This window comes from Erythrolamprus reginae, chromosome 3 (assembly GCF_031021105.1).
Source record: "Erythrolamprus reginae isolate rEryReg1 chromosome 3, rEryReg1.hap1, whole genome shotgun sequence".
Classification (NCBI taxonomy): domain Eukaryota; kingdom Metazoa; phylum Chordata; class Lepidosauria; order Squamata; family Dipsadidae; genus Erythrolamprus; species Erythrolamprus reginae.
Window position 1 is genome coordinate 45,893,316 of NC_091952.1, and position 24,209 is coordinate 45,917,524.

The following is a 24,209-nucleotide window of genomic DNA, read 5'->3' on the forward strand; positions in this document are numbered from 1 at the left end:
GCGCTTCGGCTGGCTAAAGGGGTGAATTTTGGGTTTGCACGTATTAATCACTTTTCCATTGTTTTCTACGGGAACCATTGTTTCGTCTTACAAACGTTTCACCTTAAGAACCTCATCCCGGAACCAATTAAGTTTGTAAGACAAGGTATCACTGTACTACTACAGTAACTGGAAGTGCAAAAAATACTTCAGGTCAGGCTATAAGTAATCAGACTGTGAAAACCTCAAAGAGGTATTTTGTTTTTATTTCCACAAAGTGTCTCCCTAATGTATGTCTAAAAAGCCAAGTCTTGTTTCCAGGCACTGCAGAGAGGCCAACCAAACTGCTTTTACTGTGCATTTATCGAAGACATTTCTGTCAGAGTGAAACTCCGCTTCAACTCTCGGAGTGGAGAAGATGAGACTGAGTGCCTCATTTTCCTGTGTTTTAGCATTACTTCACACCAGTAACTGAAATTAAAGTAGCTCCATAAAGAAGAGCAGTGGCCCTTTTGCACATTTGAAAAATGTACTACGGTATTATCTGTTTCAAAGAACCCCAAACCCATAGGATTTTGGTGATTGGATAGGATGAATTATAAAAAATAAGAGTACAAAATGAATTAACTTTAAAGAGAGGGGTTAAAACATAGCTGTGCTTATAAATTGCTGTGAAAAATATTAGTTAGCTGTGCATCTTTTTGTTTCCTTTCAATTTTTCCCTAATTTTTTTTCTTTTCTTACATCTTTTGCTTTTTATCAGATTCCTTTTTTTCTTACTTACTTTTTATTAGTTTCTGTTAGTTTTTATCTTCTTGATTAAACATTAATAAAATTACATGCAAAAAAGTATCTCAAACAATAATTATTAATTATTAAACATACATAAATGCTCAGCTCCATCCAGACATTTTGACTCTACTTCAAATTAAAGTATTTTTGGATTGTAAAAAGAGAGCTTTTAAACATGCAGCAAATTCCATCTCTTACTTTCTTATGCGTAGGTGCTAAATCTATCAGTCAAGAAGGCTATTCATTCTTCCTTTCAAATGCTTAAGCAGAGTTTCTTTCCCAGATAAAAAGGGATGATTGTTAAAGAAGTTCCATTATAGAACATTTTCTAATAAAAAGCCATACCAAACTATGGGGGAAAACAGATTCAGTACAGTCCTAATATCCCTGCCAAAACTGTTGTAAGGATAAAATGAAACCACCCAAACCACAGAAAGTCTGCTTTCATTGCAGTGGCCCAGAAATGTTTAATAAATAAATAAAGGATCGGCAAACGTTTCTTACCAACATTCATGTTTCTCAATGATTTTTACTAATTTACAAAAATCTAGTCTCCACACCCTCAGTTCCAACATAAACACTGCATTTCCCAAAGGTTGATCACTAAAAGGGTATGAAAAGTGGTAATCCAGTTTCTGCCAAACCTCTGCTCAGGGATGATTAAGAAATTAATCACATTCTATTATTTTCATTCATTCACTCATTTCTCATTGGGAAGGGGGGAGGAAGGCGAGTATCTTTAATTAATCTTTAGTCATAATGCATGGACAAGCCATGCAATTTTAGTGTCAACGTTTTTGGAAGGCCCTTGCTACTGCCTTCTTCCAAAGACTGGAAGAACTGGTCCAAAAGGGAAATTGCTTTGAAGGACAGGAGGAAGAACCGCTGCCAAGGCAACAGACAGATAAAAGGGGCCACAGCAAGGTCAGAAAGTAACATGAGAAAATATATCTCACAAGTCCCCTCCCTAATTCACAAAGATAAAGGGAGGGAAGAGAAACCATTCAGACTTTCAAGATTCTATAGCTACAGCTATCACAATAAAAGTAATGCTGACCTCACGGCATTGGTTTCTTAATCTCATCGGCCTTCTAGGACTGACATCAATCTTGCAAGTCTCAATGTGCAATGCCATTAATTAGAGAAGAATGCTATTCTGTTAGTCTTTGAATGCATATTTCCCTTTCTACTCAGAGGAGGTAGAGAGTAGTAATAGTAAAATTTCAGTTGTTTGTTCCTCTTCTAAACATTATTAGGATAATATGAAATGGTTAAAACAGCTTCAAAAATCACAAAGAAATGTTTTGCAAAAGTTTTTTGCTTGTTTACCCAATGGGAGTCAAGAAGTCTGTCTCGAAACCTTGCCTTGATGAAGTGTCAGAATGAACTCTATGAACTCCAGAGTTAATATTATTTTTCTGTCCAAAGACTGCAAAATCAGGTTTGACTAACAACTTCAGAGTTTCACCCCAAGCTCCTTCTCACCATTTAAATTTTGTTTTACTGGTGGGAAGGGAAAGAAGAGTTCATTCCTGCACAGCTTGTGCCTAACCCTATCATTAAATACCTTTTCTACTCTAATTAATATTCAGTGAAGTTGTGATTTCTACACAGTAAAATACTGTTTTATCATCTTAAATTAAATTATCTAACACCTCTGCTATACAATAGTTGTTCATTTTCAATTTTTCCACAAATGGGCTGAATGTAAACGGCTTCCTGAAAATGTGTTTTACATTTGCAACTGGATTGTCATTTTACTTAATATTGTAGGAAAAAGGGAAGAACAAATTCTCCAAAAATTTCCAGGAACTAGAATTATCCTAGGGTTGTTATTGTTATTTCCATTTAAAGGATTTTTCAGATTTTGGATAAGGCAGCAAGTATGCAACTATATCAGCCATTTTGCATTGTCTAAAGAAATGTTTCTCAACTTTGGCAAACTTTAACTCTCAGAATTCCACAGCTAGCTGGGAGTTGAAATCACACATCTTACACTTGCCAAGGTTGGAAAACCATGCTCTTTCAAGACCTAGAATCAATTCCAGTTGGTCAGAATAGACATAGATAGACACAGGGTTGCTGGGATTTGATCTATTTCTATATTACTCCCAAGAGACCATTATTTCCACAGAACTCTTCAAACCAATCTGGCTTCCGTTTTGGGCTTTCATATTTCAATTTTATCCACTGATTCATTCACAAAATGTATATATACTGCTAAAAAAAAATAAAGGGAACACTCAAATAATACATCCTAGATCTGAATGAATGAAATATTCTCATTGAATACTTTGTTCTGTACAAAGCTGAATGTGCACAACAGCATGGGAAATTGATTGTCAATCAGTGTTGCATCCTAAGTGCACAGTTTGATTTCACAGAAGTTGATTTACTTGGAGTTATATTGTGTTGTTTAAGTGTTCCCTTTATTTTTTTGAGCATTGTATATAGATGTCCATCTTAAGCAAATAACTTTGGGCAATTCAGAATACAAAACACGCACGCACACACACACACTTACCAAGTCAAAATCCAAAGTTGAGGAATCTCAATTATAAATTTCAATTACAAATTCATCAACATCTGGCTCCACTAACATTCCCGCCCTTATATTTGTGTTTATTTGGGGGCGGGGGATATATTTTTACAGCCTTTGGGAAGATTAATAAGATCAGGGCCTTTCAAATCTACAGGTGAAGGCTTTTCAACAAGGCTGTTCCTCTATGTCGTAGTGGCAATGGTCAGAATTTGTAGCACTTACTGTAGCTCTACCCTAGTTCCAATGTGATATCTTGCCCCCCAAAATTAAGTCTGCCTAATGAATCCTCTTTCCCTAAACTTTTTCTCTTTCTTAGATGAAGATCTTTCACTGACCTTTTAATATGCTGTGATTCTAAGTCATTCCTTCTAATTGTTCAGGCAATGTTTATTCCAATATGGTATGCCAACGTTTTCCATATTTTTCAGAGTATAAGACGCACTTTAGTTTTGGGGGAGGAAAACAAGGGAAAAAGACCTCTGCCTCCCAGTTATTTGTCAAACAGCAAAAATGATATATGCTGTATTTTTTTTTTGTGTGTGTGTGTGCCTGACCCATAGAAATAGCAAAGAATTGGAGAAATGTAGATTATGGCAACATATTAATCTCAGAGTTTTCTTAAATGTAATCACACTAACTCCTCACAATTATTTAAATAGATCTACTCCAAACATGACTAAGTGAAAGTTTAACTCAGCCGCCTTATCCTAATACTAAACAGGACACTGTTACATTTCAGATTATACTTTTACAGATCTTTAAAACTGATGTGGTTTTCTGGAAGTATTTTCTTCTATTTAAAAGAAGATACAATAGCACTGGGCCTCTTCAGATCAAGCATTGATTTTAAAAAGCTTCTTCATTTTGTTAAGTTAATAATAAAGCAGTCTTTAAAAAATAAGTCTAGTAATTTGAACATTCTATTGGCATTTACAGGTGTTGACTTACCTCTTTGCAGCAAAAAAGCAGTCAGTTTCAGCACAGTCTGATCCCTCCCTCCAGCAATTTGCCTCTGTGCAGCTTTAGTTTAATTTTCATTTTAGCATGTGGGCTTGCCGGCAACTTCAATCAATCACCTGAGTGTCAGGAGGCAGATCAGTGGCTTGTGCTAAGCAGCTCTGCTGCTGATTGCTGTGAGAAGGTACATTGCTGGCAGGCAAAGACCAAAGAGTGGGATTGAATGGGTGGGGCTACATTCGGTGTATTAGACGCACCCAAATTTTCATCCTCTTTTGGGGGGTATAAAGGTGCGTCTTATACTCTGAAAAATACAGTAACAATAATGTCTTGTGCATTTTCCATCAGGCAGATAGTCTAATATACAAAACAAGAGACAAAAATCTGATGACAAACATTACAATATTCAAAAACCAGTGCTTTTTAGAACTCCATCCCTGATTTTAAAAGGATTATTCCTGAAAAAATATAACCAAAACTAATGCGAACCAATATTCAAATATTCATTCTAGCACTTGTATTTTGAATTTAGATAATTCATTTTTGCTTACTTGTTTAAAATACTTATATCTTTTAATTGGCTTATACAAAATGGTTGTGAATAACTGTTTTATGATTTGTACTCTTACATGTTGTTTCTTGCTATCTGTTACTGTTTATAAACACCTACGCCACAATTATGTATAGTTTTTTCAGCAAGGCAATCCGTGCATCTGATTTATTCATCTGCAGCGCACTAAACCCTAAACCGTAATAAACTACTTGCTTTTGCTGAAACACATTAACACTGCTATCCATCTAAAAATCATTACAATAGAATTCAATGGCGGGTAAGATAACAGTTATTAAAGTTTGGTTATATAGGAAGCAAAAATAAATACATTTTCAGCATAAGATGAAAGGTAGAAAAAAACCTGTGTTAAGAACTTTACATTTTGAATTAACAATAACTACCACATTTTAGCTGAGAAAGTTATACGAACTTTACCCCCTAGAATGTTTATTTATTGCATTTATTTACTGTATTTTTGTGCATGTGTGCCTGACGGACTCTGAGTGGCTAACGGTAGTTGAAATTTATTGGTTTGAAGATAGGTTATAACTGTGATGGCGAACCTATGGCACACATGCCACAGATGGCATGCAGAGCCACATTGGAGGGCACAAGAGGCGTTGTCCTATGTCAATTCCAGTGGGCATGCACACATTGGCCTGCTGATTTTCGGCCTTGAAAAAGGCCGTTTTGCCCTCCAGACGCTTCAGGGAAGCTTCCTTGAAGCCCCAGAGTCAAAGAAAATCCCCAAACGGACAAACTGGAAGTTCGGAAAAAAACACTTCTGGTTTGGTGTTGTGTTGGGTTTTTGGCACTCTGGAGGGTTCAGGAATGCCAAAAAGCCCCAGAGGCCAAAAATAAAAAAGTCACCCAATGGATGGCAGGAGCTATCTTCATTCTCTCCCCCCTCAGCAGCATGAGAAACTCCGAACATGCAGCCAGCTTTCCAGAGTGACAGGTAAGGTGGGTCGGAGTGGAGGCGGGCTGGGTGGGGACTCTACGGGCTGCACTGAGGCCATCAGATACCTGAGCCAGGACCTGAAGCACGCTGAATCAGATGGAAAAAATCAGCTGGGGTGGTGGCTTAAGGGGAGACCAAGCTAAATAGGCCCTTTGTGCCCACTGCACACACACATACAGGACGAGCAAAGGAGGCAGCGGCAGCAGAGCTCTTGGGTCCAGGGAGACCGTTCTAAAAGAAAACGTCTCTGGTTTTCTTTTATAATGGGCTTCTCTGGACACAACGCTAAAGAATGCAACAGAGCTACAAGTGTCAGGTGGGATAGGTGTCTCACAGTGGGATGCAGTTTGGGATTTGACAGGTCAGGTGGGGCGGAACGGAGCAGAACAGGGGCCGCTCCGCCCATCCTATTTTTTTTTTTAAAAAAATTGTGTTAACATTTTGATTATAAACTATTTTTAAACATTTTTTTTTAAATTCATAGCAAAAAGAGATGGAACAAAACATCTGATGATCCTCAAATAAATGTTGTAATTGTTTTCTCTGACAAGAGCAGATACAGATGGAAAAGTAAAAGGTGATTAACTTTAGGTAGGGAGACAATGATAAACTCTCGACAAGATAATGCACAATTTGTACATTTTATAATATCAAGGATGAGAATAACAAAAGCAATGTTTCCCCACCCCCTCCATGGAAAATGTATAGCTATGAGAGTTAGATTTTGCAAAAGGTAGACAGATGTCTTCCTTCAAATTATGAATTTGAAAGAGTTACCAAGAAAACCAACCAATTAATCAATCCTGGACTAAATAAAGAATAACTGCTCTCCTGAGGCAATGATCAGCAAGCAGGTACTAACCTACTTTAGTCATGCGATAAGAGCAGGTGATGATGGATTCCAAATTATACTTGGAAAAGTTGAGGGAAATAAAAAGGAATAACAACAAACATGGATGTAAAGGATTAAAAAATACATTTTGAAAACATTACCAATTATTACTTGAAGCATGTCAAGATGTTAAGTGGTCATAAAAAATACATTTTGAAAACATTACCAATTATTATTTGAAGCATGTCAAGATGTTAAGTGGTCATCAAAGACTAAACCTGACATGACAGCAACTAACTGCTGATTATATTATAGATAGTCCTCAGATTAATTGGGCCTGGAATTTCCATTACTAAGCAAAGTGGTCTTTAAGCAAAACTTGTGAGCACACCCCTTTGTAATGGCAGTCCCAATTGTTATTTATTTATTTTATTTTATTTGACTTCTATGCTGCCCAATCCCAATGGAACTCATTGGGGAAGGACTGCATAGTTGTTAATCCAGAACTTCATGCTTCTCTTGCTCTGAATTAACTCCATTAACTCTCCCCATTTGTCTATGACATTCTCATATCTTTGCCCTTTACGTCACCTCTCACCGCTGAGATGAAGAGATCCCTGTATTGCACCACTGTCTACCTACTGTTGCTCCTAAAGCCATTGTTATCCCCAGTTGACTTTCATTATCTTCTTTGCACGCCTACTCTCTGCTGGGATCACCACTACGGGCCAGTTTCAAGTCCTACTGTATAGGGCCTGTGTCCCTCACTCCTGCTATGCTGGTCAGAAGGCTCCCTATGGGCTGCAGTTTCAGCAGTCGCAGCCTGCTACCAGTCAGGAGGGCTCTGCTTGCTCTGCACATTCCTGCCCCACACAAGGAAGTACCTCCACTGATGCCACCCCACACAAAGGAGAAAGAGGTCCAAAGAGTTCCTCCTCCGTCACATCAGGAAGGAGATACCAGGGCTGTGAGATCTAGCTGCACACCACTGCTAGACAGGGACATTGTTAATGATGAAGTTCTTCCTGGAGAAAAAGATACTTCTTGTTAAAGTCCTTGTCATGCTGCACTTTGTCCCAGAATACTCAAATGATGCACAACTCTGTGCAAATGAAGATGTAAAAGTGATCTTTCAATATTCCTTAAAACTATGTCCCTTATCTCTCCTGCTTAGCTGGGGTTGATCAAGATCTTTAAAGCCAACTACAGAAAGAATCCTCAAAACCTTGGACAGTGATCAGAATGCCAACATTATTACAAAATTATTACCGCCTTTTACATTATAGTATTTGGACAACTGTAACTATGTTTCATAAAGCTGCTATCTAAAACAAGCTTTAGTTTAAATTACAACATTGCCCTGACATATGATTGCTGATATAAATTTTTCAAAAATTTGAACAAGATATTCATTCATCAACCTTCGGAAATGTTTTAACAATTGTTAAAGATATGCTCACTAACAAAATTTTGTCAAAATGCTATTTTATGTATCATAAGCAAACATCCTAGAAGAAGGCAATAGCAAACCTATATAGCTACGAAAAGTCAAATTCAACTTGAAGATTTGCCTTTTTTGCTGTAACTCAAAAAAATATGTCTCTGTGAATCTTTAAAGACAGTCATAAAATTGTAGAACTTTGTAAAGGACACATTATTTTTTATCTAAAAATGTTCTTTCAATTATATTGGTCGTTTTATATAATAAATTAGGCGTTGATCGCTTACCTGAACGCCTCTTCTCGTGCGGTGAGCGGGTACAGCAGTCACGTGGGTTGCTCATGTCCAATCCGGTGGAACTGAGCCTTGTATTAAAAAAGCCTGCTGGATCCGCCCCTTCCCAGAATTCGCGAATCCGTAGACTTAGGCTCAGTTGTGAAAGCTCAAGTATGTTCAACTCTCGTGGAAAAGAATAAGGTTAGGTTATAGAAGATAAGAAAAGGAAAACACATAAGGGAGGGAAGTGACTGCTGTACCCGCTCACCGCACGAGAAGAGGCGTTCAGGTAAGCGATCAACGCCTATTCTCCGTGCTAAAGGAGCGGGTCCAGCAGTCACGTGGGACATACCCAATAGATAGGTCCCTAGGGAGGGTTCAAGTTGTCATTGTGAGAAATAACGGATTGGAGAACCCTTCTACCAAAGGCCGCATCTGCTGAGGCATATGTATCGATTTTATAGTGTCTGATGAAGGAATTAGGTGAGGCCCAAGTGGCTGCTTTACACACTTCTTCCAACGGGGCTTGAGTCGCCCAAGCGGCCGAAGTGGCAGCACTTCTGGTAGAGTGTGCCGTAATATTCTTTGGAATGGGGAGAGAGGCTGACTCATAGGCTTTAGATATGGTTCCCCTGATCCAACGGCCTATCACTGTTGAAGACACTCTGGAGCCCATGGATCTGGGGTGATAGGCCACGAAGAGTGCTTCAGATCTCCGAATGTGGCCTGTGCGCTGGATGTAAATCTTCAGCGCTCTAGTCAAGTCCAGAGTGTGCCATCTAATAGCTAGGAGATGATCCCGTTGGGAGCAGAAGGAAGGTAAAACAATATCCTGGGATCTGTGGAACATGGAACTGACCTTGGGTAGGAAGGTGGGATCCAAGCGTAGAACCACCTTGTCCTGATGGAACTGGCAGAGGTCCTGTCTGATTGAGAGAGCAGCCAATTCAGAAATGCGTCGGGCGGATGTAATCGCCACCAGGAATGCTACCTTGAAAGATAGGTACCTGAGAGACGCTGATTTCAGGGGTTCATATGGTGCCTGAGTAAGGGAGTGAAGAACCCGAGGCAAGTCCCAGGAAGGGTATCTGTGGACCTTAGACGGTCTGAGGTTGGCCATACCCTTGAGGAATTCTTGGATTTCCGGAAAGGAACGGAGCGGCTGTCTCCGAGGTCCTGCCAAAACCGTAGAGATGGCTGCTAAGTGCCGACGGATAGTGCTGGTGGAGAGACCTTGATGGAAACCTTTCATGAGAAAGGTAAGTATCTTGTGGATGGGAAGACACAGGGGGGATAAACCCTCCTGCGAGCACCACTGATGAAATTTTGACCAGGTATGGTCGTATATCCTATTGGTCGATCCCCTTCTGGCCTTCAGGATGATTTCCACTGTATCCGGATCGTACCCTCGCAGGTCTAAGTCTCTCCGGATAACAGCCAGGCGGTGAGGTGGAACCACTCCGGGTCTGGATGGAATGAGGCCCCCTGCCGTAACATATCCTCCAAAACGGGGAGTCGCCAAGGGTCCTGGACGGATAGTTGTTGAAGGTCTGCGAACCAGGGCTGGCGAGGCCAGTGGGGGGCAATCAAGATCACTCGAGCTCTTTCTAGGATGATTTTGTGAATCACCTCCGGTAAGATCGGAATTGGAGGAAAAGCATAAAGGAGGCCTGGAGGCCAGGGGCTCCTGAGGGCATTGGTTGCCTCCGCTCCCGGGGCTGGAAATCTGGAGATGAAGCGAGGGAGCTGGGTATTGGTTTCGGTCGCAAATAGATCCAGTACTGGAAACCCGAACCCGAGGCAAATTTGGTGGAACAGTGTCTGATGGAGGTTCCACTCTCCTGGATCTATGGTCGCTCGTGAGAGCCAGTCCGCCTGGACATTGAGACTTCCCGAGATGTGATCGGCTAAGAGCGACTGGAGATGTTTCTCCGCCCAAAGGCCTAACTTTAGGGCCTCCCTCATGAGAGCCTTGGATCTCGTGCCTCCCTGTCTGCAAATATGGCTTTTGGTGGCTATGTTGTCGGTCAGGACCAGAACATGTTGGTTGGAGATGTGAGGATAGAATTGCTTTAATGCTAGAGAGACGGCCCTTAACTCCAGCCAGTTGATGGGCCTGGAGGCCTCCTCCAGAGACCGTGCCCTGGGCTATCAATCCTTGAGCATGGGCTCCCCAGCCCAGGAGACTGGCATCTGTGGTGACCACAAACTGGTCTGGGCACCTGAAGGGGGAGCCCCTGTCCATGGCTGGAGAAATCCACCATTTGAGAGATCTGCGAACTGCCGGTGGAATGGCGATACGCCGAGTCGAGTTGCTGCGTCCCGATCTCTGGAAAGGTAACAGAAGCCACTGTAGTTCCCTGGCGTGAAGGCGAGCCCAGGGAACAATCCCAATGCATGATACCATTTTCCCCAGCAAGGAAGATAGGGAAACTATGGGGACTGATTGATGGGACAACACACAGAAAATCAGGTCATCTATGCTCTGCTTCCTCTCAGGAGAGAGAAATACCTGAGATATCTCAGTATTAATAATGGATCCCAGATGCAGAATGGCAGTAGATGGTCGAAGGTGACTTTTATCGAAGTTTATGGAGAAACCATGGTTCTGTAGAACTGACATGGTGATAGAAAGATCTGCGGCCACTCCATCTCTAGAGTTCCCGTGAACTAAAATGTCATCTAAATAACATAATATGTGAATGGGCGTGGACCGGATGTGAGCCGCTAGAGCTCCCAAAAGCTTGGTAAAGACTCTTGGGGCTGAGGAGAGCCCAAAGGGCATAGCTCTATATTGAAAGTGTCTGCCCTGGAAGGCAAAACGTAAATATTTCCTGTGGTGTTTGGCAATGGGAATATGGAGGTACGCTTCTGTGAGGTCCAGCGAGACCATGAAATCCCCCGGATGAATGGAAGCTAAAATGGATGCCAAGGAGTGCATCTTGAATTTTCTATACTTCATGAATAGATTCAACTTTTTGAGATCTAGAATGGCTCTCCAGCCTCCAGACGTCTTAGGGACCATAAAGAGCATGGAATAAAAACCCCGGCCCCTTTGGTCGGGGGGGACTGGTTGAATGGCTTTAATAGAAAGTAAATGAGAAATAGCTTCCTCCATTCGGGAACTGGATGAGGAGGATCTAGGGGAGGGACATGAAATGTAACGTTTAGGGGGCAAGGAAATAAACTCTAAACAGAGACCCCTTTCTACAGTGTCAATGACCCAGGGGTCCTTGGAGGAGCGGCGCCAAGCGGAGGAGAAAAGGGCCAGGCGGCCGCCTATCGGATGTGAGGGGAGATTACCATCTGGGTTTCTTTGAAGCCCTATTGGAAGAGGCTCCTCTTTGGAACCGGAAGCCTCTGCCCCTGGCGCCTCTAGCTTGGGAATGAAAGCGGGGGGAATACTGACCTGGCTGTCTTTGAAAGGTAGACCCCTGCTCCTGTTGGTGCCCTGGGCGACGAAAAGGCTGTGTTTTGGACGCCTTCTTGATGGTGGGGCCCAAAATCTTCTTCTTGTCTGTGGTCTCCGTGAGCAGGGGGTCCAGGAGATCTCCGAAGAGGAGGTCACGTTTCAATGGCCCCATGGAAAGTTGCCACTTTTGGCGTACTCCTGCCTGCCAAGGACGGAGCCATAGGAGTCTTCTGGCCGTTGTGGAGGCCGCTATAGATCTGGCTGCAAATCTGGAGGATTGAAGAGTGGCATCCGCCACGTACTGGGCAGCAGCAAAAACCTTGTTGAAGTCCTGTTGACCCCTCAGATCATCGGGAGGAATATGCTGTTGAAGTTGACGAAGCCAAAGAAGCATAGCCCTGGAGAAGAAGGATGCAGCTGCAGCACTCTTAATTGCCCAGGAGTCAGCGGTGAATCCCCTCTTGAGCATTTGCTCAAGTCGCTTATCTTCTGGGCGAAGCACCTCCTCTGCCTCACCAGGCATGGCTGCAGCAGAATGGAGAGTTTTGACAGGTTCATCAGGTTTAGGGCATGATAGAAGCTCTTCGTATGAAGGAGAGAGCTTGTACAATTTCTTGTCTTTGGTAGTGGGGTTGAGGCCAGAGGCTGGATGATCCCACTGTTTGAGTAAGGCATCCTTAAATAATTTTGGCATAGGAATTGCCTCATTATCTTCCTGCTCTTCTGAGAAGTATGGCAAATTTTCCTCTGGGGGGTCAGTGGAGGAAGCAGTCTGCTTCTCCTGTCCAGCTAAACCTGTGGATACTCTTGCCTTGAGAAGGAGAGATTTGAAAAGTTGAGAAGGAAAAATAGTAGCTGGAGTAGGTGTTTTGACTTGAGATTCTTCGTCCTCTGAGAGACCCTGAAAAGGGTCCTCCTCCTCTGCCGGGTATTCATCCTCATCTTCGTCCTGGGAGGAGTCTGAGACCTCCTCCATTGGAGCCCTAAAGGTTGAGGGAGAACCATGGGGGCGGGAAGGACGCACAGGTGGGTGTGACACAGATGGCACATTGATGGCTGAGAGCTTAGCATCAATGGCCTTGGATAAGACAGAGAAAATAGATCGAAATTCTGGTGGTAGAGAAGAAATATCAGCAGGAATGTTAGAAGAGTCCTTGGGAGCCTGAGAAGTTTCTGGCTGGGAGGAGTCTTCCACTAAATCTGGTTCCTCTGGCCCTAGACCCCACAGGTTAGGTTGGGGTAAGTTTAGGTTTGGCTCATCCAGAGATAAAAAAGATGACCCAGGGGGAGGCAGGATAGATGCTTCTGAGGGGTCAGGATTAGGGTGCACTTGGGCCTGCACCTTTAAGCATTTAGCTGATTTGTCATGAATTTTTTGGAGGGCTAGGTCCCTTCTCTTTTCAGCTCTGGTGGATTTAGCCACATGGTGAGCTCCAGCAGGAGAGGAAACAGAGGCCTGGGGTAAAATAGTAATCTCATCACCTGTAGGCCTGGCCTCTCTGGGACCTTTAGCTGTGCCTCTCTTGGGAAAAGAAGCCATAGTCTGAAATTAGCAGAAACCAGGCTTGAGCCAAAGAACCTAGGAGGGAGAAGCACTTTAAAAGGGTTTATTCCCAAGAGGAATGGGATCCTGCTCCTAGGCCTAGGAGCTGCTGCGACTTGAGAGCAATCTGGGCGAGACCAGAGTTCGTGTCCTCAAATGCAGCGCGGCTAGCCTCCCTAAAGATAATTAATTAACCAAGGCACACTGGTTAAAGGCTTAGCCGGTGGAGAATTTAGCCTGAGAGACCCAAAGCCCACTCCAGGAACCCAGCGGTGGACTGTAAGCACTAAACGGATGGCAGAAAGCCAAAAACGAAAGTGCGCAATTAAGGGGACACGAAGGCCTTCGCGCCAAAAAAAAATATAACGCTCCGAAGTTTAAAGAAGCGATGACTAAGTCCAGGAGACTGACAAGAGAAACTTGATAACGTCTCACACCGCAGGAGGTAAAGCCCTCTAAGTAAAAGCCTCTTGTTTATAAAGAAAAATAAAACCTCCAGGCCGAAAGGATTGAGGGGAAACAATCCAAGCCGGCAGCAGCAGCCGGCTAGCGGCGAAGGGAAAGCCGCGGGGGGCCGGGCTGCAGGCTTCTCTCTTAAAGGAGCCAAGCCGGTTACGGCTGGCTATATACTAAGTAACAAATAGAGAAATATGCTTACTGTTCTAAGCAGAAAGAGTCAAGGGAAGGTGTTATGTTGAACGAGCGTTTCACCGTACCGTGGATACGTAGAACTGAGCGAATTCTGGGAAGGGGCGGATCCAGCAGGCTTTTTTAATACAAGGCTCAGTTCCACCGGATTGGACATGAGCAACCCACGTGACTGCTGGACCCGCTCCTTTAGCACGGAGAATGACCTGTCAATGCAGTCTAGAAATATTGGAAATAAAATATTGCACATTTTACAATTATTTAATCTGTTCTCACGCCACACTGCGCAATAAATCTCTCATTGTACAATGAGAGAGTAGCCAAGAAATTGTACATAAAATCAAAAAGTTTAGTATTTTTTTAAACCACACTCCATTTAATCTTATAGTGCTGGTATCCATAGTTCCCTCTAAGCTGAGCAGTGAGCAATCGCTCACTTAAAAATCATCATCAACTCAGAGTTTTTCAAACCTGCCCAGAAGCCGAGAGGGAAAGAGTGAGAGGGAAGGAGAGAGAGAGGAAGAGAGGAAGAGAGAGAAACATATAGAAAAAAGAGAGGAAGGAAAAGAGAAAGAAAAAGAATGGGAGTAAGGAAGAGAGAAAGAAAATAAAAATCTAGTTTGAAACTAGCTCAACTATTTAAGTGGCATTTTGATATTGACAGAGTTGCCCTATTATGAGCTCACTGTTATAGACACACAGTACAGTATTTTATTTTGAAATTCTCTAAGGCAAAACAGGGTGGGTTTTTTGTTTGTTTGTTTGTTTGTTTGTTTGTTCGTTTATTTATTTAATATTTCTGTGCCGCCCAGTCCCGAAGGGACTGCCACTCAGACACTATACTTTTCCGCCCCCCCACCCCCACCCCCCCAAAAAATAGAGGGAACACTGCTGGTATCAATAGGCAAATTGCATATCAATAAGCCCAAAGAGACAAATTGCTTCCGGTAGCATTTAATGTTTTTCATTTCCATTTAAGCCCAAATATATATGTTTTCCAGTCCTGAAACCCACCATCTGCACACATCTGGGAGATGCTGAACTGGGGAAACAGTTCACATATATAACTGAACTAGGGAATGCTGAACTGGGGAAACATATATGATATGAGCCGGGATGGTGCAGCAGGTAGAGTGCTGTACTGCAGACTACTGAAGCTGACTATAGATCTGTGGGTCAGCAGTTCAAATCTCATCACCGGCTCAAGGTTGACTCAGCCTTCCAGCCTTCCGAGGTGGGTAAAATGAGGACCTGGATTGTGGGGGCAATAGCCTAGCTCTGTTAAAAAGTCCTATTGCTAACATGTTGTAAGCTGCCCTGAGTCTAAGGAGAAGGGCGGCATAAAAATTGAACAAATAAATAAAAATAAATATATATCTCATTTACAATTGCATGCAAAATTCTGTTGATTCAGTATGGATAAACCTATTTAAACCCCAGTCCTGAAATATTAGTTATAATATGCCTGTTAAAACTGCTAATGTGGCAATCCTACTAAAATTGTTCTCTCTCCATTAATTCATTAGGATTATACCAAATAATGTTGATATAACATTGTTTAAATAGCATTTAATTCATATATTAGTAATTTAGCTACATTATGGGCAATAAAAAGCTTACATAAATATTTTGAAGAAAGTGGCTTGAGCTTTATCTAACACTACGAGAAAATAAGATCATGGTATATACTGTATAAGGCTTCTACCAATTTACCCACACCCCACAAGAACCTCAATTTTATACAGAATTCCAAAATGTTTCCTTTTTCTACTGCATTTTGCTTGACTGGAATTCAAAATACTGTAGTTTATCTGACAAAATAGTTTATTGTACGTTGGTGTTACCCGATATGCCTCTTCTCATGGGGTCAACCCATTCCTGGATGGCATTGGAGAAGTTATGAAAGAATACAGATAGTCCTCAACTTATGACCACAATTGAGAACAAAATTTCTGTTGGTAAGCAAGACATTTGTTTAGTGAATTTTTCCCCATTTTACAAGTTGTCTTGCCACAGTTGTCAAGCAAATAACCACAGTTGTCAATTCAGTAGCTGAAGGTTGTTAAGTGAATCTGGCATCCCAAATGACTTTGCTTCTCAGAAAATTGCATAAGGCACAGCTGTCAAACTCGATCGTGCCATGTGATGTCATATATCGCAACTTTTTTGCCTTTGCAGAGCAAGGTGGGCATGGTCTGCGTGTGATGCATCTGGCCTGCATGACATCAGTTTAGCACCTCTGATATAAGGTGATCACAGGACTCCTAGCACACAGCAACCATAATACATATGAGTCATTTGCGTCTGAATTTTGATCACATGATGCTAAGAATGATGCAACAGTCTGAAGCAGTGAAAAACCATCATAAGTCAGGTTTTTTTCAGTGCTGTTGTAACTTCAAAAAGTCCCTAAATTAACTGTTACAAGTTGAGAACTACTTATAGTTAAGGAGTAACTTGTAGGAAAAAAATTATAATGTCCAGAAAATGAAGCAGGTACTAAGAGAAAAACAGTTTATTTCTAATTCCAGTTGCTTTGCAAAATAACCTGTCCATATTAGTCTCTTCAAGTAGCCACTCGGGCCTTTTATTCCATCACAATGAGACCAGTTTTACTATCACAACACGTAGTAGGTGCTCCAACACATCCTCCCAACTTGTTTTCTCTGGAACATCCTTCACTCCAACTCAGGCCTAGACCTCCCTCACACAGTAGGACGACAAAGCGAAGGGAGCCCGATTAGGCCAATACAGAGGCCTTTGATTGAGCACGACACAGCGTAAGCGGATCATTCACCCTTACCTCACAGCTTCAGCCAAAGTTCTCAGGTTATCCTTCACCCCAACTTATCACGCAAAGGACGAGACCACCCCAATAGAGGCAAAACAGGTATGGAGGTCAGAGAGGAGACCTAGCGTATTTCAACAGGGGTGAAGGAAGTATAGCATCAGCCAGCTTAGGGATTTATGTTCCAGTCCCAAGCCCAGTTTGAGGAAATGGTAAAACGGATGGTGGCAGAGGCGGGGGGGGGGGCGCTTATTAATCCCCCACCTGTCCACAGGTTCTGTAGCTGAGATTTGAACAAGGTCCTTATGCTTTTAAAATCCTGTAAATAAAATTGCTTTGATTTGGCACTATAGCTATAATTCATTCCTTTTCGTGTCTTATACAAGACTGGGATAAATAAATACTCAGGCAGTGCCGAGTAATCAGCATATTCTATATTATTCGATATTAGAGAGTGCTTGATACCCTCAATGCAAATAGTGGGAATAATGCAATGAATTAATTATATTTCCACTGAACAGCAAATGCATTAGCTGCATATACCTGTATTATTTACTATTCCAGTGCCTTGAAATAGTCCTCTAAAACAGATAATGCCTCAATTAATAATACACATGATTTTCTCTTGAAAACAGTTTAAAAATGCAGCTGCCCAAATATTAAATGCAAAACAAGACTAGGTCAAAACAGTGCCTTAAAAATCTGAACTTACTGCCTATTTATCAGTTGGTCTTTTGCCGTATACTGTACATTTATTACAGGCAATTTTGTAGGTGTTCTTGTAAATTGTAACAATCTAAGACCCTCTGCAGTGGGAAGAAGAAGCAATCTCCCTTTCCATCTGAACATTAGTTGGGGACAAAAAACAAATAAGTAGACCCCCAAGATCAATCTGCTGCTGCTGCCTGATTAGGTAACAAATGGTTCTGTCCCCCAGGCAGGAGGGCAAAGCCTAAATTGTAGAAGAAAACTGGGGTGGGCTCTGAAGATGGAAGCGAAGGCCAAAAACAAGTGAAGTGGCCAGCCCTCATTGCAGCTAAAAACCAAATAAGGCACTTCAAAGAATAGTTGAAAGAGCAAGTTGTTGGCAAATGGCTTCAAACCTTGAGCAGGACAAAGATTTTAAAAAAACCTGTTCCTCAGTGCGGTCCCCACAACCAGCCCCAAGCAAATCAACAAAGTCTACTGCTTGGGCGCCCAAAGGCAGTGTGAGATAGGCACTTACTGTCAAGGTCGCACAGATCCTCAAGCAAGCAAAAAAACATAGTTCCCAAAAAAAACAACAACTCAGAAATAAAAATCAGGGAAAGTCCAGAATGGACTAAAGAAGAGTACTATTGAACAACCCAAAGCTCACAGGAGCTGAAGAAAAAGCATCCATGAGCTGAGGACTGAGTTGAACGACTGAGGACATCATCAGGGAGGCAGATCCTCAGAAAATTCAACCCAGTTCATAGAGCTATGGGGCTAGAGTAACCCATCCTGGACTCTTCGATGTAAAGAGATAATGCTGTGGACATTAGTAATCAGTAAGGCATTCGACAAAGTAGACCACAATGTACTTCTTGGTAAGCTAGAAAAATGTGAGATAGACAGCATTACCACCAGAAGGATTTGTAACTGGCTGACAAACCATACTGAGAGAGTTGGCCCTACATCTACATGGATGGTACTACATCTACATGGATGGAAGTAAGCAGGAGGGTGGCACAGGTAAGGTCTTAGGCCCAATACTCTTCAATATCTTCACAAATGACCGATGAGGCAATAGAAGGGGAACTCATCAAATTGACCTTTTTTCTTTTAAAATATTCTACATGATTATAAGCAACAAAGTTTATATTACTGAAGAAGAAAAAAAGACAATAACATTACATATCTTCAAATTATTTATTCCTATAGGGTTATTATCAATCTGAAAAAAACTCTAATTTTCAAAAATTATTTTATTACTGTGTTGCAGAATCTATATCTCTGATAAGGCAATGGGTTCAAAAAATGCATCAGTGTGCTGTTTTAAAGAGAAAATTAAAAAGTCACTTGGTTAGTACCTTCAACAATCTTTTTTGATAAATAAAACTATATTTCCTTTACTCTAAGATAAAATTAATCTTCCTTCTAAACACAAAATTAAAATTTAGCAAGGTTGTTCTAATAGATGGAAATCTCAGTTTCTTCACCCAGAGGGTCGTTGGTTTATGGAATTCACTTCCAGAAGAGATCGTGACAGCTGTCAGCCTTGATAGCTTCAAGGCAGGATTAAGACAGATTCATGGATGCCAAGTGTATCAGTGGTTATTGAAATGGATGTCCATGTGCCGCCTCTATGTTGGTTGAGGCAGGCAGGATTCCCTTGAGTACCATTTGTTGGGGGTCAAGGGAAAGGGAGGGTTTTGCCTTCTCTTTCTACTCAAGATCCCCATGTACAATTGGTGGGCCACTGTGTGACACAGAATGTGTCTCAATGGGCTTTGGCCTGATTCAGCATGGCTCTTCTTATGTTCTTAACTCTTTCCTGGTACAAGCTGAGAGGAGAAGAGCCTGTAGTCTAGAGGTAGTCCATTGCTAGCCTGACAGCAGAGGAACCTATCCAGCGGCTGGAGCCCTTGCCACTGAAAATATCCCAGCGATTCAACCACCACTCTGATCGAACTCACGGTTGTCAAATTCAGTTGATGTGAAGAAGCATCCAGGAATATAGTAAACCTTGAAGGAGAAACTCTTAATGTCTGTCCAGACTAAAAAACAGTCAAAAGCTGGGAAGCCCTAACAACAGAGGTGTGGAATTCAAACTCTTACAGTCTCAACTGAATAGACATGGTCAGCCCATTTCTGGATGCTATCTCTACCATTATGGAGAAAATAATAATTCTATGTTATAAATTCTGGTTAGCAGAAATAAAAAGGTTAAAAGCAGATGCAAAAAACTAGATTCCAAGATGTAGATGTATGCTTTGGGCCTTCTTTGCTTGGTATTAAGGTTTTTGAGCAATTTTCTTGTTTTATAGTACTATTTATTGTGCCTTACCTATGAAGAGGATATTATTATTACTAACTGCACTGACATTTAATTATAGTACTTATTAATATTCCAGATGTGCTTTCCAATTGAAAAAGATTGGAGACTTGACCTTATTTGAAAGGTATGCAGATCTGTATGATAGTAGAAATGATCATGAGTTACAAAACTGTAATTTGGAAGATGCTACCAAGGCATTGAGTCTAACCCTATATGCTCAGTGCTGAAATCAAATTACAGCATCTCAGATCAACAACTATCCAACCACTGCTTAGACATACCAAACCTTTAATATAAACAGAAATGAGTTTATCCAGCTGCAAAAACCGATTTAATAAAATATGTATGAAGCAGAGAATTATAAGCAAATCAATAAACAACATCTATGACTTCATAAGTATTCTGATAACTAGATTCACAACAACTGAAGTCAAGCAATAAAATGGATTATTAAAAATGGGAGTGCAACATCCATATTCCCTTATTCTTGGAAAAAACCTTCAGAATGATGAATGGTCATCAATAGATGGTGGAGAGAAGCTTCAACACAGCAGTGAAAGTGTCTTGGAAGCAACACTGCTAACAATTGTTCCATTTGATCCATATTAATTCTGCACAATTTATTTACAAAAATTAAAAAAACGTAAGAATTTCTGATAATCACCTATCTAATGTAAGTGAAACTTCCAAAAACAATTCTAAATAATTGATATCCAAAAAACGCCTTGCATTGAGTTTTAATTGAATCAGATGTTTTAAATGATTCCTAATCACTTGTTTTATGTTTTTATGCTTAGAAGCCTGAAAAATATCAAGAAATGCTTTACACTTTCTTCACTCTCTTTTTGTTACTATGCCGTTTATATCTAGTAATTACTTCCTTTTAAATAACTGTTTTAATTTATCCAAACATTTTGTTCACACTAAGCAAACCAAAAGACATGTTTAAACCTGAGTTGTAAGAGACAATTTCAACAGTTAAAAGGCTGTGTCTTTACATTCACAGAATCTGCCCAAATCCACTTAAAAATGCCAAATTGAACTAAAACAATAATAAAATGAATCAACTGATACAGTCCTACTGTTTTAATAAAAATGGAAGAAATGTCTTTGGAGGAATTCATGTGGAGCATGTATTAGAACAAATCCATGATTTTTACAAAAATTCAGAATGATCTGCTAATCAAGATACCTACTTTTATTGGGGGAGGGGGGAGACATTGTTTCATGGATTTAAGTCATGTGGATAGATCTTTAAAACAGAGAAATAGGAGTAGATTTGTTGTATTTGTGTCATAGGTTTCTTCCACAGGCATCAACAAGAATTGAGTTAGCCAAGGAATTAAACAGATTAGTCTGTAAAATTCAAACCTACCCAAAGCTTCTCATTGAGATTCAAAGCTAGGCATGTAGCTTGGATATTCCACATTTTCCAAATTCAACTCGGTAGTGGCTAAGTAGGAGATAAAACTGAGTCTGCATCATTAGGTTTCATTTGCAGAATTGTTGTCAGTATTTTTTTCTTTTTGCTGTATGCAGCTGTTCTGTCATTTTAAATTCAAATTTAGAGAGCAAAACAAAAACAAAATTTTTTAGGCAAATTTACTAGTACAACTTTAACAATTTTGGATTGTTGTTCCAATTGTTCATGAAAGCAATTTAAACAGATTGCAGGGGGAATGTCTGTTCAAAGGGGAGGAAAAAAAGCAATAATTCTAGGAAAAGTTTTATCTCTTAATGTCCTTCCTTCCTTCCTTCATCCCTTCCTCCCTCCCTCCTCCCTTCCCTTCCCCCCTTCTCTTCCCTTCCTTTCCTCTCTTCCCTTCAGGAATAGCTAACAGACAAATAATAAAACAAAACAGAAGGGAAAAACCTCTGTACAGTCATCATTAAGAAAAACATCTGGTAATAGTGCTCTGGTTTTCAATAATAGACACTGAATATAAATGAAACATTACTGCCCACCCACTTCTAAATTTAATACTTAATTATTCCTATCTACACATATCTATCTATCTATCTATCTATCTATCTATCTATCTATCTATCTATCTATCTATCTACCTACCTACCTACCTACCTACCTATTTATTTCCCATCGGCAGTTGCCTGAATCTGATATTATTGAGTTCTCAAGTCAAGCAGATTTTGCTAAAAGCAATGATTATATTATTCCTAGAATATACACTTAAACAATGAAAGAAGTAGAATGACACTGTGCAGTAATATTTTGTGCACTTTCAAAAATATCACTGGACTGAAAATCTACAGATTAATAGAAATAATAATTAAAACATTTCAACTGTACTATGATAATGCTGAATTTAAAACTTTAGCCACAGGCAAAATATAAACACGATTAACATTATGTTGCTTATTTTAATTACACTCAATAATTACATTCAACAAGTTGTCAAATCATTTAGGATACTGAGAAAACCATTAATTTCAAAATACTGAGCTTTCCTTAGAAAACTCATCCTTTGTTTGTTACCATTATATTATGTCAATCCACTTTAAGCCAAAAAAATTGTCCAACAAATTGTTTCTTACTCTAATGTTATCTAGTCTTAATGCATGAATTTTTAGTGGCACATGATAATAATTGTGGCGTAGATTCTTTATTTTGAGGGACAGCGAGACACCTGGATGGTAAGTATAACCTCAGGATCATAATCCTGTTGTCTCAGAGCGTGCCACTTAACCGCCAGGTGGTCAGTTGATACCATGGGGATACAGGTCTACCAACGCCCTTTGGCTGAGCAAATCCACCATGGAGGGGACACCGACAGGGCCTTCAGATCCACGAACCAAGCCCGCCTCGGTCAATGAGGTGCCAGCAGTATCACCTCCGCACACTCCTTCAACACCTTCTAGATGACATGAGGCAGGATGGTCAGTAGGGCTCGAAGGCCAATGTCCTCGGATGGCGTTCAGCACCTCTGCTCCATGGGAAGGAAACTGAGAGAAAAACCTTGGCAGGTGGGCATTCCCCAAGGTTGCAAACATGTCAACCTGCAGAAGGCTTAAGCATCTTATGATGTCACGGTAGATGTACGGGTGCAGGCACCACTCTGTATGGTCCACTATTGTCCAACTGAGCCAGTCTGCTTGGATACTGGAAACTCCGGAGATATAGTCCGCAAAAAGCAAGAGTAGGTGTCACTCCACCCATAGTCCCAGTCTCATTGCCTCTTGCATAAGAGTCATTGAGCGAGTACCACCCTGCCGGTTCACATGGGCCTTGGTCATTGTGTTGTTCATGAGGATAAGAACATGCCTGCTAACCAGAAATCATTGGAAATGTCTGAGGGCCAAAAACACGGCTCAAACTTCTGATGCGAGCATTTGGACTCCACTGGCAACCACCAGCCCTGAGTCATCTGCCCCTGCAAGTGCCACCCCGCCAAACTGGTCAAGATGACATCCGTGGTGATAGTCATTCTGTGCGGCTTACAGAAGAACCGTTGAACTTACCTGAACGGTCTTCTCCATGTCCTGGAAGGAGAGTCCAGCATGGGATTTAGCTGAAATCTTATTGGTAGGGACTGAGTTTTAAATTAATATAATTAACATATTAAGTAGGTACTGCCCCCTTGCTGCCCCAGTACCTGTTTTAAAAAACGAATTCAATTAAGAAACAGAATTTATTTAACAAGAAACAACAACCATTAACTGAATGCAACAATTGTCTATGGTTCAATGGGAGGGTATGGACTCTCCTTCCAGGACATGGAGAAGACCGTTCAGGTAAGTTCAACGGTTCTTCTCCCATGTCTCTGGAAGGAGAGTCCAGCATGGGATATACCCAAGTTCCAGTGTTCAAGGGAGGGATATCATTGAATCATGACCCTGTAGTGTCACACACTCGTTGCAATACTCTCCTCCCGAAGGCCGCCTCGGCCGAAGCAAACGTGTCCAGTTTATAATGCCGTATAAAGGTGGTAGGGGTGGCCCACGTGGCCGCCCTACAGATGTCCTCTATCAATGCCTGTGTGGCCCATGCCGCTGAAGTAGCGGCACTACGAGTCGAATGAGCCGTGATTCCACTAGGCAATGTCTGGGAACCTGCTTTGTATGCTTCTGCTATACAAAGCTTCAACCATTGACTAATGGTCTGTGATGACACTTTGAGACCCAGTCGATGTTGGCCAAAGGAGACAAACAAGGCCTCAGTCTTGCGAAAAGGAGCCGTGCGCCTGATATAGAGTTTCAGAGCTCTGCGCACGTCCACCTTATGCCACTTAAGTTCCAATGGATGTGATCCATGCACGCAGAAATCCGGCAAGACAAGTTCCTGTGTCCGGTGAAAGTGGGTGTTAACTTTAGGTATGAACGTTGGGTCCAAACGGAGGATCACCCTATTAGGTTGAAATGTACAAAGGTCAGGCCTTACTGACAAGGCCGACAGCTCCGACACCCGCCGTGCCGATGTAATGGCCACTAAGAACGCTGTTTTAAGGGATA

General features: G+C 41.3%; 1 protein-coding gene across 6 annotated transcripts in view; it reads right to left on the reverse strand.

The window, feature by feature from the left end:
* Positions 1-24,209, reverse strand: part of PTPRF (protein tyrosine phosphatase receptor type F) — a 630,248-nt gene that overhangs the window by 577,302 nt on the left and 28,737 nt on the right. The window lies entirely within an intron of this gene.